This window comes from Anser anser, assembly GCF_964211835.1.
Source record: "Anser anser genome assembly, chromosome: 2".
Classification (NCBI taxonomy): Eukaryota; Metazoa; Chordata; class Aves; order Anseriformes; family Anatidae; genus Anser; species Anser anser.
In genome coordinates this window covers 138,551,363-138,565,991 of record NC_139721.1, presented here as the reverse complement: position 1 = coordinate 138,565,991, position 14,629 = coordinate 138,551,363, and the positions used below count along the sequence as shown (strand labels likewise).

At 39.6% G+C, this 14,629-nt stretch overlaps 1 long non-coding RNA gene across 1 annotated transcript in view; it reads right to left on the bottom strand.

The window, feature by feature from the left end:
• LOC310895501 overlaps positions 1-14,629 on the bottom strand; it is a 39,804-nt gene that overhangs the window by 3,336 nt on the left and 21,839 nt on the right. Inside the window, exon 2 of the long non-coding RNA XR_014580733.1 lies at positions 7,972-14,057. This is a non-coding gene — a long non-coding RNA (uncharacterized lncRNA). The remainder of the gene's footprint in view (positions 1-7,971; positions 14,058-14,629) is intronic.

Genomic DNA, 14,629 nt, shown 5'->3' with positions numbered 1-14,629 from the left:
GTTATGGTTTATTTCGAAATGTGTGTACAAACCACAATAGAGAATTACCCCTTCATTAACACCAGTAAAAGTGATGATATTAATAATCCTTCATTGCTGTTCCTGAAAGGGAATTGCTCAAGGTTAAGAGAGGTAACCTTTGAACTGGTGTATGTTTTCAAACTAGAAAGATTAAAAGGTCAAAGTTGAAAAGTATATATTTTAAATAGCACCAGATGGCCATAGTGCAAACACAAGGCTGAATTCAAAGTGCTGTGCAGTTAAAGCACATGAACTCGCAGGGACTCCATGGTTGAATTACAGCCTCTGTGCATTCTGGGCTGTCCATTATCTGATATATACCTGTGCCTGCTCAGTATTTGGCCAGAGACAACTTTTCTTTCTTAATGACTGTTGGATGAATAGGGCCAATTCTTCAGACACGAGAGCCATTCCCAGGGCCTGCAATGAGAACTGGGTGTACGTCCAAAGACCGAGGTTAGCCCACAGCCCAGTGGTTTTCAACCTTTTTGATTTGTGGACCCCTTACTAATTTACTCGGAGAAGTGGAAACCCCAGTGAAAATTAACACATGTGGATTGCTCTAGAATATTTATGACCTTGGTTTTCACAGTCACCTTTTACAAATAATTTCAAAGCTCTCTATAAACCCCAGACCGAGACCATCACTGAAAATAGCCACTTTCTCACTCCATCTAGTCCTCCCTTCTCAAAATGTAGTAGTTTACCTTAAAAACATCCTCTCCCAATTTCACTACTTACAAAAATGAATGCAGCTGTGCAGATTTGATTTTACCTGGCACAGCTATTTGAAGGTTAACCTAACTTCTTTTGCTCTTTAGTTCTCACATTTATATGTCAGCAGATATTTGGTTTGCTTCTTCCCCCTCTCTCCAGTCATTTTTCTCCCCGACAGCCATGCAAAACTAGCTGTAAATTATTTGGTAATCACTCAGGACTTTTTTCCCTGGGCTTATGGTGTGGCATGATCCTATCTGCTTGTTGTCTAATCTGAAAAAATCTTTTTCCATGTGGGAAGCATTCCATGTGCTGATCAACTAGATTTATTGCCTACAAAATTGACAGTTAACTTGGAGTAATAATTGCAAAAGGAGGAATCCAAATTATGTTCTACATGGCCCCAGTTCTTTGCAGATTAGTATTAATTCTCTGATCTCATGTAGTTTTACCCTTGCTTAGGATGCTGAAGACTCCTCCATCTGTCACAGAGACCCATTAAAATATGAAGTCAGAAAGAAGTCAGAACTGAGAGTGAAGAAGCAGCCTTCTTAGAAGCTCTGCAAGCTATTGTCCTTCTACAAGAAAATATTTTTTTTGAAGTCTCCCCGATTATTTCTTTCTCTCTCTCTTTCTTTTTTTTTTTCTTTTTTTTTTTTTTTGATTCTTTGATTGGAAGCACTTTGAGAAGAGTCCATTTGTATCACTATGTTTGTATCTCACATACAACAACAAAGTCTTTGAGCACTACTGCAATATAAATATTAAAGAAGGAGAAGAATGATTCCTAGGTTGGAGTTCACTCAATATAAGACATATTTTTTTCAGTAACTGTCTGTGCCCTCCATCACTCCTCTGATATGATAGAGTTCACCAGCAGGTGAATAAAGCAATGCAATGCCATAAAAGATGCAAAAGTTTCATTTTATAAAAAGTAATTTTGCTGAGAGGAAAGCTGTGGACTTATTCAGAAAACAACACAGGCAGAATGAATTATTATTCCCTGCAAAATGATAAAACCTGTGAGTTTACAAGTAGAAATTTTATATGTCCAAAAAAAAAAAAACAAAACACATTCTTTGTGAAATTACGGTTCTTTGCTAGTTATTTTGCACATCTCTTCAATTTGTAGCACTATTTAAGGGCACATGCATCAGGTCCACATGTTTAATAATTGTTTCACACTGTGTCCTGTATTGTATCAGCCTGTTTTTTCATTTCAGCAGTTCTTGGCACTCAGGATTAGAATAAAGTGAACAATTTTGTTTGTCATTTAGATTTTTTGGTAGCTCAAACCTTACCTTCGCATCTGCATATAAGCAAGGCTATTGTCACTTGTCTAAACACTCTGATTTTAACCTTACTCCTTTCTCCACTTATTTTGTTTCCAGATGTTCCAGGGCAAGAATCTTGATGCTACAGTGAAGTCCATGAATTGAGCCATGTGACCTCTTTTTCTTTCTTTCTTTTTTTTTTTTTTTCTGCTCTATTCACTACTGTTGGAACACTTTCTATATGTGTCTACTGTAATGATAAGGATTTTCTGCATATCTTTCAGAAAAAAAATATGTTTATTTATGGTAGGATATGTGTTTACACATACAAATCCTACAACTAGTTGTTATTCCTCTAAGAGGAGTTCTCAAACAAGCAGTTCTATGCAGCCAAACCATTAACATCACAAATATTATCAATAAATCCATATCTTTTTTATTGTTTGAACTTGCATCTGTTTTCACTCTGGAGGTAAGCCTGGAGTAACTCTCCTGAAATGAATGGAATTTTATATCCAAAATAAAACCACAATAAGATCTTAATCTATCCCTGTATCTCAAAGTGCAGAGGTGAAGATACAGATTATACATATCACATGATTTTATGTACTGGAACATTTTAATGTAGATAAGTAAATAAGTCATATATTGCATTATTCTCCTACTCCCTGTAGAATTAAATAACTTTAAATCTGTCTTCTGGAGAAGGAAAAGGCTCATAACTTAAGACTAAAATAACTTGTTGTGTAGAATTACAATCAGAGAGATTAGCTGATGTTAGCATGCATCCCTCATACCTTAAATGTGGTTTCAAGGTTATCCAGCAATTGAAGAGAGCTAGATTTCATTATCTGACCTTCCAAGGAAATCAGCTATGCTAAAAAGGATAACAACATTTTTTTGAATTCTATTATCAAGCTCTTTTTTTCACATAACTACATTGCTACAACATCTAAGACCGTTTTCAAACAGAACATATCTTAAAGATTCTACTACTTAATTTTTTTCCTGACTTTATGTATGCAAATGAAGACAGACTTGTCAGCAAGCTGTCATTTACTGGTAGGTGAATCCTAGATACCTGCTGTATGAACTTTGTGACATCACCATTAAGCAAACTGTTCCCCAAGGCAACATAAATGTGTTTGCTTTCTGTCCTTAAAAGAAAACTGTGTGAGACAGCTGAAGAGATTTTATACAGCATCTTCAGAATTGTGACACTTCATTTAAATACATTAATTATTTTAAAGCATTATATATGCATCAACATAGATATTTATTAGTGAAAGCTGACATGTTTCCCAAGCTTCAGGTGTAAAATGAGGCTGTATTGGAAGTCCTTCTTGCAAAAATGTGCACAGTGTATGATGGATAACTAGGTAAGAAGACCATTAACTATCGCTCTTTAAACTCTCTTGGACTAGAGCTTCTCTGATTTTTTCCTGGCTTCTGCAGACCTGGACTACGGCAAATTTCCAATATCCCCATGTCAAACTGCACTACCTCCCTGATACTGTCTTCTTGTAGCAGCAGCAGATGCTTCTCGTAGAAGCTTTATAGTTCCATGTTCCTCCTGCCTGCAACACCTAGGCTTTCAGAACAATATGACTGTGACCTCTTGGATCCTTAAGAAAAAGTAGTAGGAAATAGAAGGGGATTTTTTCTACTTTGTATGTTGTCCACCCAGCCTATTTCTTCCTTAAGATGTACAGGAGACAAACATTTTGCATATTATGAGGACAGAGCATTTGGCTATAACTGAAGTTTGCTTTACCATTGTCTGTTGGAGAGGCACTGGAAATGTCAGCTAGGGACAGCCCACTACATTTCGCTTGCCATCTGGTGGTGCCAAAATTCATACTGACTTTTAGTTGACACATTAATGTGAGACACCCCAATATCCAAACTTGTATTCAAACATTCATGGAAAGCTGGATTTGTGTAGACTTGTGGTCTGTTAGATTAACCTGACGTTTCACTGAGCACCAGATAAGTTTAGAGACAAATCAATTAGTATTACGTTAGCAAAATAATATTAAACAATTCATCACAAAATCTGAAAGAAAAAAAAAGTAAAGTAAACACAATCACACAATCAGAAAATCATTGATACTGGAAGGGCTCTCTGGAGATTATCTGGTTGAACCAGTTTGGTGCTGGACTAGACGATCTCCAGAGGTCCCTTCCAACCTCAGCCTTTCTGTGATTCTGTCAACCTGTCTGCTCAAACAAGGGCCAGCTAGAGTGGATTGCACAGAACTGTATCCAGGTGGGTTTTGGATATGTTCAAGACTGGAGACTGTACAGCCTCTCTGGGAAACCTATTCCAGTGTTTGGTCAACCTCACAATAAAAAAGTTTTTACTTATGCTCAAATATAATTTCCCATATTTCAATTTGTGTTCATTGCCTCTTTTCCTGTCACTGGGGACTACTGAGAAAATTTGGTCTTTGTCTACTTTATTCGACCCATCAGGCATTCATACACATTGTTAAAATCCCCGAGACTTCTTTTCTCCAGGATGAACAGTCACAGCTTTATCAGCCTCTCCTTGCCTGACAGATGTGGCAGTCCCTTCCTGAATCATCTTTTTGGCCCTCCACTGGACTCACACTAATATGTCCATGTCTCCCTTGTAATGGGTAGCCCAGAACTGGGCCTAGCATTTCAGATGTGTCACACCAACGCTGAGTAGAGGGAAGGATCACCTCCATTGACCTTCTGGCAGTGCTGTTCCTAATGCAGCCCAGGCCACTCTTGGCCTTTTTTACTGCAAGAGCACATTGTTGGCTTATGTTCAACTTGTCACCCACCACAACTTCTAGGTCCATTTCTGCAAAGATGTTTTCCAGATGGCTAGCCTCCAGTGTATACCAATTAATAATGTTATCCTTCCTCAGGTTCAGGACCTCCTACTTCCCCTCGTTGAACTTCATGAGGTTCTTGTCAGCCCACTTCTCCAGACTATTGAGGTCCCTCTGGATGGCAGCATAACCATCTGATGTATCAGCTACTCCTCTCAGTTTTCTGTCACCTGTAAATCTTCTGAGGGTGTCCTCTGTCACAAAATCTGGGCCAATAATCAAGAGGTTAAACAACATTGGCCCCTTTTGGGTACACCACTTGTGACTGGCCTCCAAGTGGGCTTACAAGAGTGATTACAACCCTTTGAGACCGGCAGTTCAGCCAGTTTTCAATCCACAACACTGTCCATTTATATACCTTGTACTCCATCAATTTGTCAATTAGGATGCTATGGGAGACAGTGCTGAAAGTCTTGCTTGAGTACATTGTTAAACAATACTCACTGTTCTCTGCTCATCCACCAAGGTAGTCATCTCATCATAGAAGGTTATTAGGCTGTCCAAGCATGATTTCTGCTCTGTTAATAGCCGCTGACTACTCTCAAGCATCTTCTTGGCTTTAATGACTTTGGAAATGGTTTCCAGAATTATTTGCTTCTTCAGCTTCCCAGTGATTAAACTGAGTCTGTTTGGTCTGTAGTTCTCTGTTTCTCCATTGTTGCCCTTTTTGGACAGAGTAGTAGCATTTACTTTCTCCCAGCCCTCAGTCCTCTCCACCAATCTCCATGAACTCTCAAAGATTATCAGCAATGACCCTACAATGACATAAGCCTGCTCCATTAGTACTTGCGGGTGCATTCCATCAGGCCCCATAGAGTTGTTCATGTCCTATTTGTTTAAATATTCTCTTCACAGATCTTCCTCCACCAAGGATAAATCTTTCTTGGTCCAGACTTTCCCACTTGACTCAGGGATCTGGGATTCCTTAAGACTGAACTTTCAGGTAAAGAGATGAAGGAGAAACCTTCCATATCTACCAGGTGCTATGCCCATTTTGGCTATTCGACAATATTTTCCCGTGTTTTCTTTTTGCTAATGATATACCCACAGAAATCTTTCTTATTTTTCATTTACTTTGCTAGACTCAACTCCAGATTCGGAGTTTCCTAGCTCCATACCTGAATGCTCAGACAGTGTCTATATTCCTCCTTGGATATCTGACCCTGCTTCCGTCTCTTATACACTTCCTTTTTTATGTTTGGGTTTGTCAGGAGCTACTTCTTCATCTTTCCAGGACTCCTGATACCTTTTCTTGATCTCCTGCTCATTGGGTTGTACCATTCTTGATTTCAGTGAATCCTTAAAAAGCAACACTTCCAATAACTTAAAACACACCCAGGATTAGTCTCGTCTCCAAACCACCATTCATCACTTCTCTGAGATATTATCCAGCTGTGGCAATATACGGCAATAGATCCTGCTTAGCCTCTCCTTCAGGATGCTGTATTTCAGAGCATATTCTCTGAGGCTGTAGTAAGCCTCAAAACCCAAATCAGCAACTCAGCGGCTGTTTGTTTCTAATACCATTTTACAGAGCTGACTTACAACATTAATAGAAGAGGGGAGGGAAGGAAAGGAAGACAGGCATCCAAAACCTCACCACAACTCCAGGGCTGCCAACATCTGTGAGATATTTCAGGTTGCATTCTCTCTTTCCAAGATGGATCCCCTCCCACTTCTCTTGCTTTCCTTTCACTTTATCTCCAGCTCTTGGGAATGCAGGTTTAAGCTTTACATGAAGTACGACTCCCTCTTCCCTGCTAGCTAGGCTCAGATTTCTTCTCCCCACATGCCTGTTGGAAGCCTACCTGTGTTTACATTCCTATAGTGTTCCTTAATTAGCACATTCCTGCATCTCAACTGGCTTTCTTGCTCTTTACAACAATTCATAAAAGCTACAATATTTTGTAAATCATGTAACATCAGAAGTATTTCTTTTCAATATTTCTCATTCAACTTCCTAATGTCTAGGACACTGTGAGTTTTTGATAGAGGTTGTACATGATATATTGATAATGAAGTTGACTGGCATACTATTTATGTACTTTTTCTATGTAACCTCTTTGAATTTAGCTGTAACACATAGCGACCCATTGCTCAGGTGTAGACAAACCATGGCTCTTCTGTTTAAGGAATATGATTTATTTCTACCTCTCCATCTCAGAATGGCTCTTTACTAGGTTACTTAGTCAAAATACAAATATATATTTTTAATACATTAAGTTTTTCTAATTTCACATCAAAGGGCTTTTTTGAATGCTCTAAATTGTCTTTGAAGATATTACATGTTAGGGCTAAGCAACTTCATTTAACTGGAGAAGTGTTTCAAAGAAGAAAAGAAAAGGAAATGGGATTATAATTATTTTTTTAGATGACTGAAATGTTTACTATTGAAATTTGTTGCATTTCTGATTTCTGTGACTGTTCGTTTATGAATATCCAATGTCTTCGTTTCTTATGACTTTATTGTTAATCTCTTAATATTTGTTTTTCCTTTAATCTCTTGCTCTTAAAGTCATAGAATTTCAGGAAAATCCCCACTTTCCTGTGGAAAAAAAAAAAAAGGATCTATTTTGCATTGCCTCAGGAAGTCTCTTTATTTATTATTATTAATAGTATGATTTTTAAATCTGTCTCAAGACAATAAGATGTTATTTTGTTGAAGTCCCAAACACTCTTTCAACATTTTACATTACCTTAAATAGTGCTTGTAAAAGGGTGGATTAGTAGTGGTAATGATAGAAGCATTGCCATAGCAGTTTTGAACATTAATGACAAATTAATGTGTCAGGGTGACATTACATGAGCACAGAAGGAAGGATGGCCTTTCCTCTAAAAGCTTTGTGCTCTCACTATGTGATACAGACTGACTGATACAGAAGTAAAAGGCAACAGTGAAATAGTGATGAGTGTGATAGATAATAGAGCAGCAACATTACAACTGTTAATTTTCTTAGGCATCTGAAATGTTCTAACGTGTGAAGACAAGGAAAAGAAAGGGAAGAAAATTGTCCTACTGACTAAAATAATGTGGATATACAAGTGAAATCAATGTAAAGAGAGAAAAGAAGAGCATTTCCCTGATAAATGATTACCATTTGGGCCTGGAGACCAAGTGTTCCACGTTCCTCCTCCTACAGGACATAATGAAATCTTGAGTGTTGCTTTCACAGCTGAATTCTCATGGCAAAGCCACTGGATTCAGAGATGTGACATTTTGATATCCATTCCATTTTTAGGGTCTGGCAGGAAGTTTACTCTCCTGTGCTTGTGGAAGGCATTTCCACAAGCTGGAAGTTCTGGGGCTTTTCATGGCATTTCTCCTGTTGCTATAAAATGAAAAACATGATACCCTGCTCTTTGCCTTATAAAGCAGTAGCAGAATCTTCAAAACATTCTGGACTTGGCTCTTTGGTGGAAAGATGAACTCTTCCTTGTGAGGTGGCTACTGCATTCTCCACTGTTTGCAAGGAGAGTCTTAATTGAATGATATCCCACTGTTCTTCCCCATAAGATGCCTTCAATATGCTGCATAGCCCACTAATTAAATGACACACTTAATCAGTTAGCAGGAGCCACACAACCTTGGTGTGTGTACTTATCTTGCCCATCTTGCCCAGGAGTTGTATCTCAGGAAATTTAAGTGTTTCTGAACCCTTGCTGGGACGAGAGCCCAGGTGTACACAGCATAGCCTTCTGTCCATTTGTTTGTTGCTGGTTTGCTTCCACATCCATCCCTTTTCCTCCTCATTCTGGCACTGTAACAGCTCTGAAAAGCAGCCACTGAGGGCTCCAGCCAGATTTCCTCAGCAAAATACCTTCTGTGGGGTAGCAAGTTGGGGAATGAAGCAGAGGCAGCTGGAACAACTTCACCATCTTCCTCCCCACCCCTTTTGCTTGCACCCGAGCCCATCACCTTAGCCACTGCCAAAGCCCCGCCAGCTTTGGATGCAGAAAACCCAGCATTTGGACTCTAGTACAGGTCTCCCATATAAAAATCTACTGCCAAGCTTCTGGGCCAGCTATAGGAATGTGTTTTTAATATTCATTGTTCACTCTGTCTGTTACAGATGTGCACAGTACAATTATTATAATGCTTTGCACATGTGGTGTTATGAAATGTGTGCCTTTAAAGTCATGCCAGTTTTTTTTTTCCTGTAACCCAAATATATTATTTCTACCTATGTTCCAGTTGCTTAGTTTGCCACACATTTAAAAAAAAAAAAAACACCCTTTATTATAAAGATTAAACTAACAACTATGTAAGCAATGCAACCAAAAGAGAACAGACCCATTTTCTTCATAAAAGAACAGGTTTTTTTCATTTGCATGCTTGGATTTTTTTTCTTGTGCTCCAGCTCCTCCACACAGACACAGATGCTCACACAAACATCTATCGACATAAAAAAATACATGCACATAAGCACAATTCTTATTTTACAAAAGGGAATAATTCCTTAGCTGGAAAGCCACGCTCTTTCCAAACAGCCTCAGCTCCAGCAAAGTACATCCTTGCAACCTTCAGACTTGACCACTGCAACTCATTGTACCCAATAATGAAGCTTCATCCCTCACTCCAAAAGTTCAGCTCTCACAGAACATGGCAGACAGTCATCTGAGAGACGCTGTATTTATTTTTTCTTGGTAATCCATTTTGGTTTCTCACTGATCATGGGGTCCAGTTAAAGCAGATGGTATCCAGATCCCATTCATGGCCCTTGGTGGCTCTGAGACTCACATGTTGGATCTCCTGGGATAACAATATCTTCCTGAAGCAATTAAATGATCGATATGGGGGGGAAGGCATGGGAAACATGAGTACAGTACTCAGATATTATACCAGAGTCAGACACAGACCCCTTGAAGCAGAAACTAATTGCTGCAGGTCTCATTGCATTCAGAACTCTAAACAAAACTCACCTCTTTAATCTGTCTCTTCTGCAATTTGCTCTCCATTTTACCACTCTAAAACCACCTCTCCATTCCTATTCATATACTCCAGTCAGCCAGAAAACAAAAGAAACTGGATATTTCTTCAGTAAACAGAGAGGTGGGTATAGAGGTGTTACTGGGTAATGATCTGGAAGTTAACCAGACACTAGAATATTATGAGTATACAAAGATTTAAGTATGTAATTTCACTCGACAGAGTTCTTGAACAGTATCTCAATATCTCAATATAAAACCTGGACAAACCAAATGATATGTCTAATAAGGCTGATTTCAAGACATGTCAAAACAAGAGATAAGACTGAGGGTTTATACACTTTCAATAGTATAATATGGTTTTATATCATCCTACTTGAATAATGCATGTGTAGGAAAACCGATCTTTCACTCAGAAAGAGAAAATTTTGTAGTGATAGCCTACCCAGGATCAAGAGGCTGGGTTAAGTAGATAACCTGAGATACTTCTACTGCAGAAATAATGAATTGCAACACTGCAGCTAGATTTCATGGCATATCTTACAACCCTTTTTTCTCAGTCACCTGAATGGAGATGTCTGTAAGGTACCTTTCATTGGTAAGTTTTAGGCTTCTTTTTGATGGGAGAATGGGCATGCAGTGGGAGACAAAGTGTAGCTCTGTCCATCTAGGTCTCTTTCCAACATGGTCCCAAGCTGTGTCCATGATATACATTAGGCTCAGGAGTTCAGTATAATAGTTTACCAGCAGTAGTTGGCTTCCCAGGCTTTAAAGGACGACTTTAAATTAAAGAGACAATGATGTTATTTGCCTTTACATGCTCTCACTGGTCCGTATCACTTCAGAGATGCACTGCTGCCAGATGAACCCCCTATAGTTTCCGGTGCTGGTTCTCAGAACAGCAACAAAGGTCTGACAGTAAGTATATACACCTCAATGAAAAGGGTGTCTGGTCTTGAATAACTGATGAAGCATAGGGCCAAAATCAAGTGGGATGATGCACAGGACCAAGGATATCCAATCTCCAACTAGAGACAAACAACTTAATTCACAAAGCCCATCTTTCAGACATGCGGAATCCTAGCAAGATGTGGAAGAGTGATGATACACAAAACTGGCCACTGTGATGGTCTCCTTGCCAGGGAGACCGCAGTCAAGCAGCAGATAGCCAGCATCCGTCAGCTCAGTCTTTATTACTAACTAAACAGTGCCAGGATATGAGCCCACTGCTACCCCACAATTGTCCACAATTTTAAACATGGCCATGATATCTGGCACAGTTCTGGTCATGCCTGCTAGCCCTTTCCCCATTAGGTCCTGAGCATGTTTCACAGGGCCATTCCCTGCAGGCAGTTTGGATGTAGCCACCCAGGTCTGGGGGACAAGAGAGTTCAGTCCTGTGAGCATGAGCCTGGCTATGTCACTGTGCCTCCAGGCCAGATGAGAGCCAGGATGTGCTTAATATCCTAATGCAGATGTAGCCACCGAGGTCTTTGGCATGGCAGCCAGTGAACTCTGCAGGTCTTCAGTTACAAATAGGAGAATCACATATATCTAAAATAAATGCAATTATATTCCAGTTAAGCAGCAAGCCATGGTGAACCTCAATTTGTTTGATGTTGTGGTTTCATTCAGTCAATTGCCTAAAACTTCAGCTATTTTTCTGAAGCACATCCAGGCTTCTTAGCTCTGGAAATCTCAGAGGATCAGTCCCCCTGAGGAGATTTTCAGTACGCCCTCATTCAGGCTGGGCAGGCATGTCTTTCATGCTGTATTTTGATATTTCCACATCTTCTCCTGACTGAACACAAGAAATAGGAAAGCCGCTCAGAACTTAATTTAAAAGGTAAACTGAGTTCTTTTGAATTTCAAAAACTCTCAGGATGGATCTTCTTTTATCAGAACCAGCTTATCCTTAATTCGGAGAGAAAGGTAGGGGTCCAGATCAAACCTTTTTTTATCTGGCTCCCGATATTCTCAAAGTTCAGGGGTACTTGGACCTCAGGTTTTGGTGTGGGCCCATCCATGACCTCCAATGTCCTTGTCTCACCTCTTACCTGTCTGTTCTCCCCCACACACAGTTTTTTCTTTCCAGCCTTCCTCTCCCTCCATTGCTCTTCCAAGATTAAAGCTTTTTTATTATTATTATAATCATAATTCCTGTAAGAGATAAGAAGCTCCCCAGTGTATCTTTATTAATCCTAGTTAAGATAACATTTTGAAAGCAGACGGGGAAAGAGATTTATAAAGAGCAAGAGAAGACAGTTGGAGATCAGCACAGCAGGGCCAGAATTTCCAACACTGTCTGAGCCTGTTTACAAAGCAGTGTGAGTTAAAAATTGCCCTGTATGTGAAGTCCCATGCTAGCATACATGTAGCCACTTTGCTGAATCTGAGGCTAGATTATATTTCCTAATATGTCCAATATTATAAAGTTAATGTGCTTAGGAACAGCCTTCATAGTATTTCATCTTTTGTACATATGTATGTCTGCAGAATGCTCTTTGTGTTATTAGGGTCCTGTTACTGAAGCACAGTAGCTTGTGGATTCAGAAAACCTTTCAAGTCCTTCAAAACAATTAAGCTGGAATGTATGCCAGTGTTTGCTTTTTTTTTTTTTTTTTGGTTATTATCAATATTAACGTCTAAATACTTACAGAAAATGCAGACTATATAGCACTCTCCTAACATTTTGTGTTAGAAACAAAAAAGTGTCTTTTCAAATGCATTACTTCAACAGTATTTCCCATCATTCTGCAGTCAGGGCTATTCAGAAAGTACTAGGTTTTCACCATTAATTTATACAGGCCATGCGTGGCTTCACAGCCCCAGCAAATAACAGCGTGAGGTGTTTGCCCTTACAGTGGCTGAGCAGTTGGAGCTCACCACAGGTGAAAGTGCAGATGCATCTGCTCAGAGGTCCTGCCTGGTTTTCTGCTCCTGGCTGGGTTCACGGAAAGCAGGAAAAGAAGAGGAAACTCTCACATCATGAAAGACCTGCCTGCAAACTAACCTCTAGCGTGGCAGCAGGCTGTTAGTCCTTCAGCTGAGCTAAGATTGCTTTAACCTCCCTGTCACCTCATATTGTTTGGATTATGCCTGTTCGGTATTTATGTTGTCAGTTTGTTACCTTCAAGTTAAAGAACAGGTCGTTTGGCTTCCCACCAGTTTGTAATATGCAAAGCCTCGTTACAGGCAAAAGAAGCACGCCACATATGTAAAGTCAGTAATTTACTGGTGTTCTAATTACAGTCTTAACTGTCTCATTGAAAAGTCATTGTTAGCCCAGTTACAGTGACACTACACAGTTCAAATTGTGTAACACAGGTAAAATGACTTATACAACTTTCTAGAACTTTCCCCTGTCTCCAGTGTTATGTTCACCTTCCCACTACCCCTCGGGGTCCTAAGGCTGACGGTGGCCATTACCACAAGGCACAAGGAGGGAGTTACCATGAGTCTTTAGTATCCCAAGCCCTTGCTTGTGATTCGGGATTGCTTATGATCACCAGGATCGTGATGTTGGTGTTGAAGGCTTCTTCCCTTCTTCCTCTTCCTCCTCTGGGATTTGCTTGGGGCCTTTTTTCTGTTTGCTGGCATGCTATCTACCTTGCTTCTTCTTTATCAGACTGTAAGTCCACGTTGTATCTTCATGTACTCTATATGGTATTCTTGACGTAAATTGGATGCTTCTTGGTTCTTATTGCTGCCCATAGGAATGATTTACACAGTGCCCAAGGTTGCATTCATTTGCTGATCAGTAACTGTCCCCAGTTTATAGCCCCCAGGACTCCCGTATCTTCCTCTGCATGTGCTCTCGAGGCCTCTGCCTTCATCCTATGCCTTCTCCCCTCTCTTCCCCATTTTCTTCTACGGTAATGAACAGAGAAATGTCTTGCTTGCACTTGCTCGCACTATCCATTAGTTGCAAAACTTTAATACCTGGTGTTACACCACAGAGTTGTTCCAAGCTAAGCGACAGCTAAAACCAAGGAGGTAACAGTCCCATGGTCATTAGGTAAATGCTGTAACAAGCTGAAGCAAATTTCCAGCTGGGTCAAAACAAGTTCAGACAAACCCTAGGAGGCCCATACTGCTTGCTTAGTGCAAAGCTGTGCCTGTTACAAGCAATGGCAACAACATATTTAGTGGACGGAAAGACTGCAGATATTTTTTCTCTTTGCCTGGGCTCTAGCTATTTTTCTGACTTTAGCTTCCAGTGAGATCCTGAGCAGGTTCCTTTGCCTTTCTGAATCTGTAAAACAGAAATAAAATATACTGTTACCTTAATACAGCAAAATGAGAGGAAAGTGGTAGAAATGAACTGATCGTTGTCATTTGTTCAAAGGAGAATCTCTGATTTGGAAAAATGAAAGCAGTCAAATCTAAGCAATGAAATTGGTCTTGGAAAGATGCTAGGAGACTTAGGACAATCTGATCTGAATTCCTGTTGACAATCAAGTGAAAGAAATATTTTTTGTCACTCAGGTATGTGTGCTGAGAAACACCAGCATGGTGGAATATCTTAGTGATCCATCCTATTTATATGTTCAATTTTTCTTAAAACTAGGAACATAATCATCTACTCAAAATGGGAGGATCACCTTTTAGATACATAAACAGATAAAAAAAAATCATTTCATTATTAAAGTACTGAGAAAATTAAATTGTTCTCAGAGGCTAGATGAACATTGATAAAGCCTACTTATTCCGGACTAATCTTGTGGGGCAAAATACTCTCTAATGTGCACCAGAAGCAAAGATTATGGAGAGCATAACATATTGAAATCTAAATTAATCCTGCTTATTGACTGATAATATGCCCTG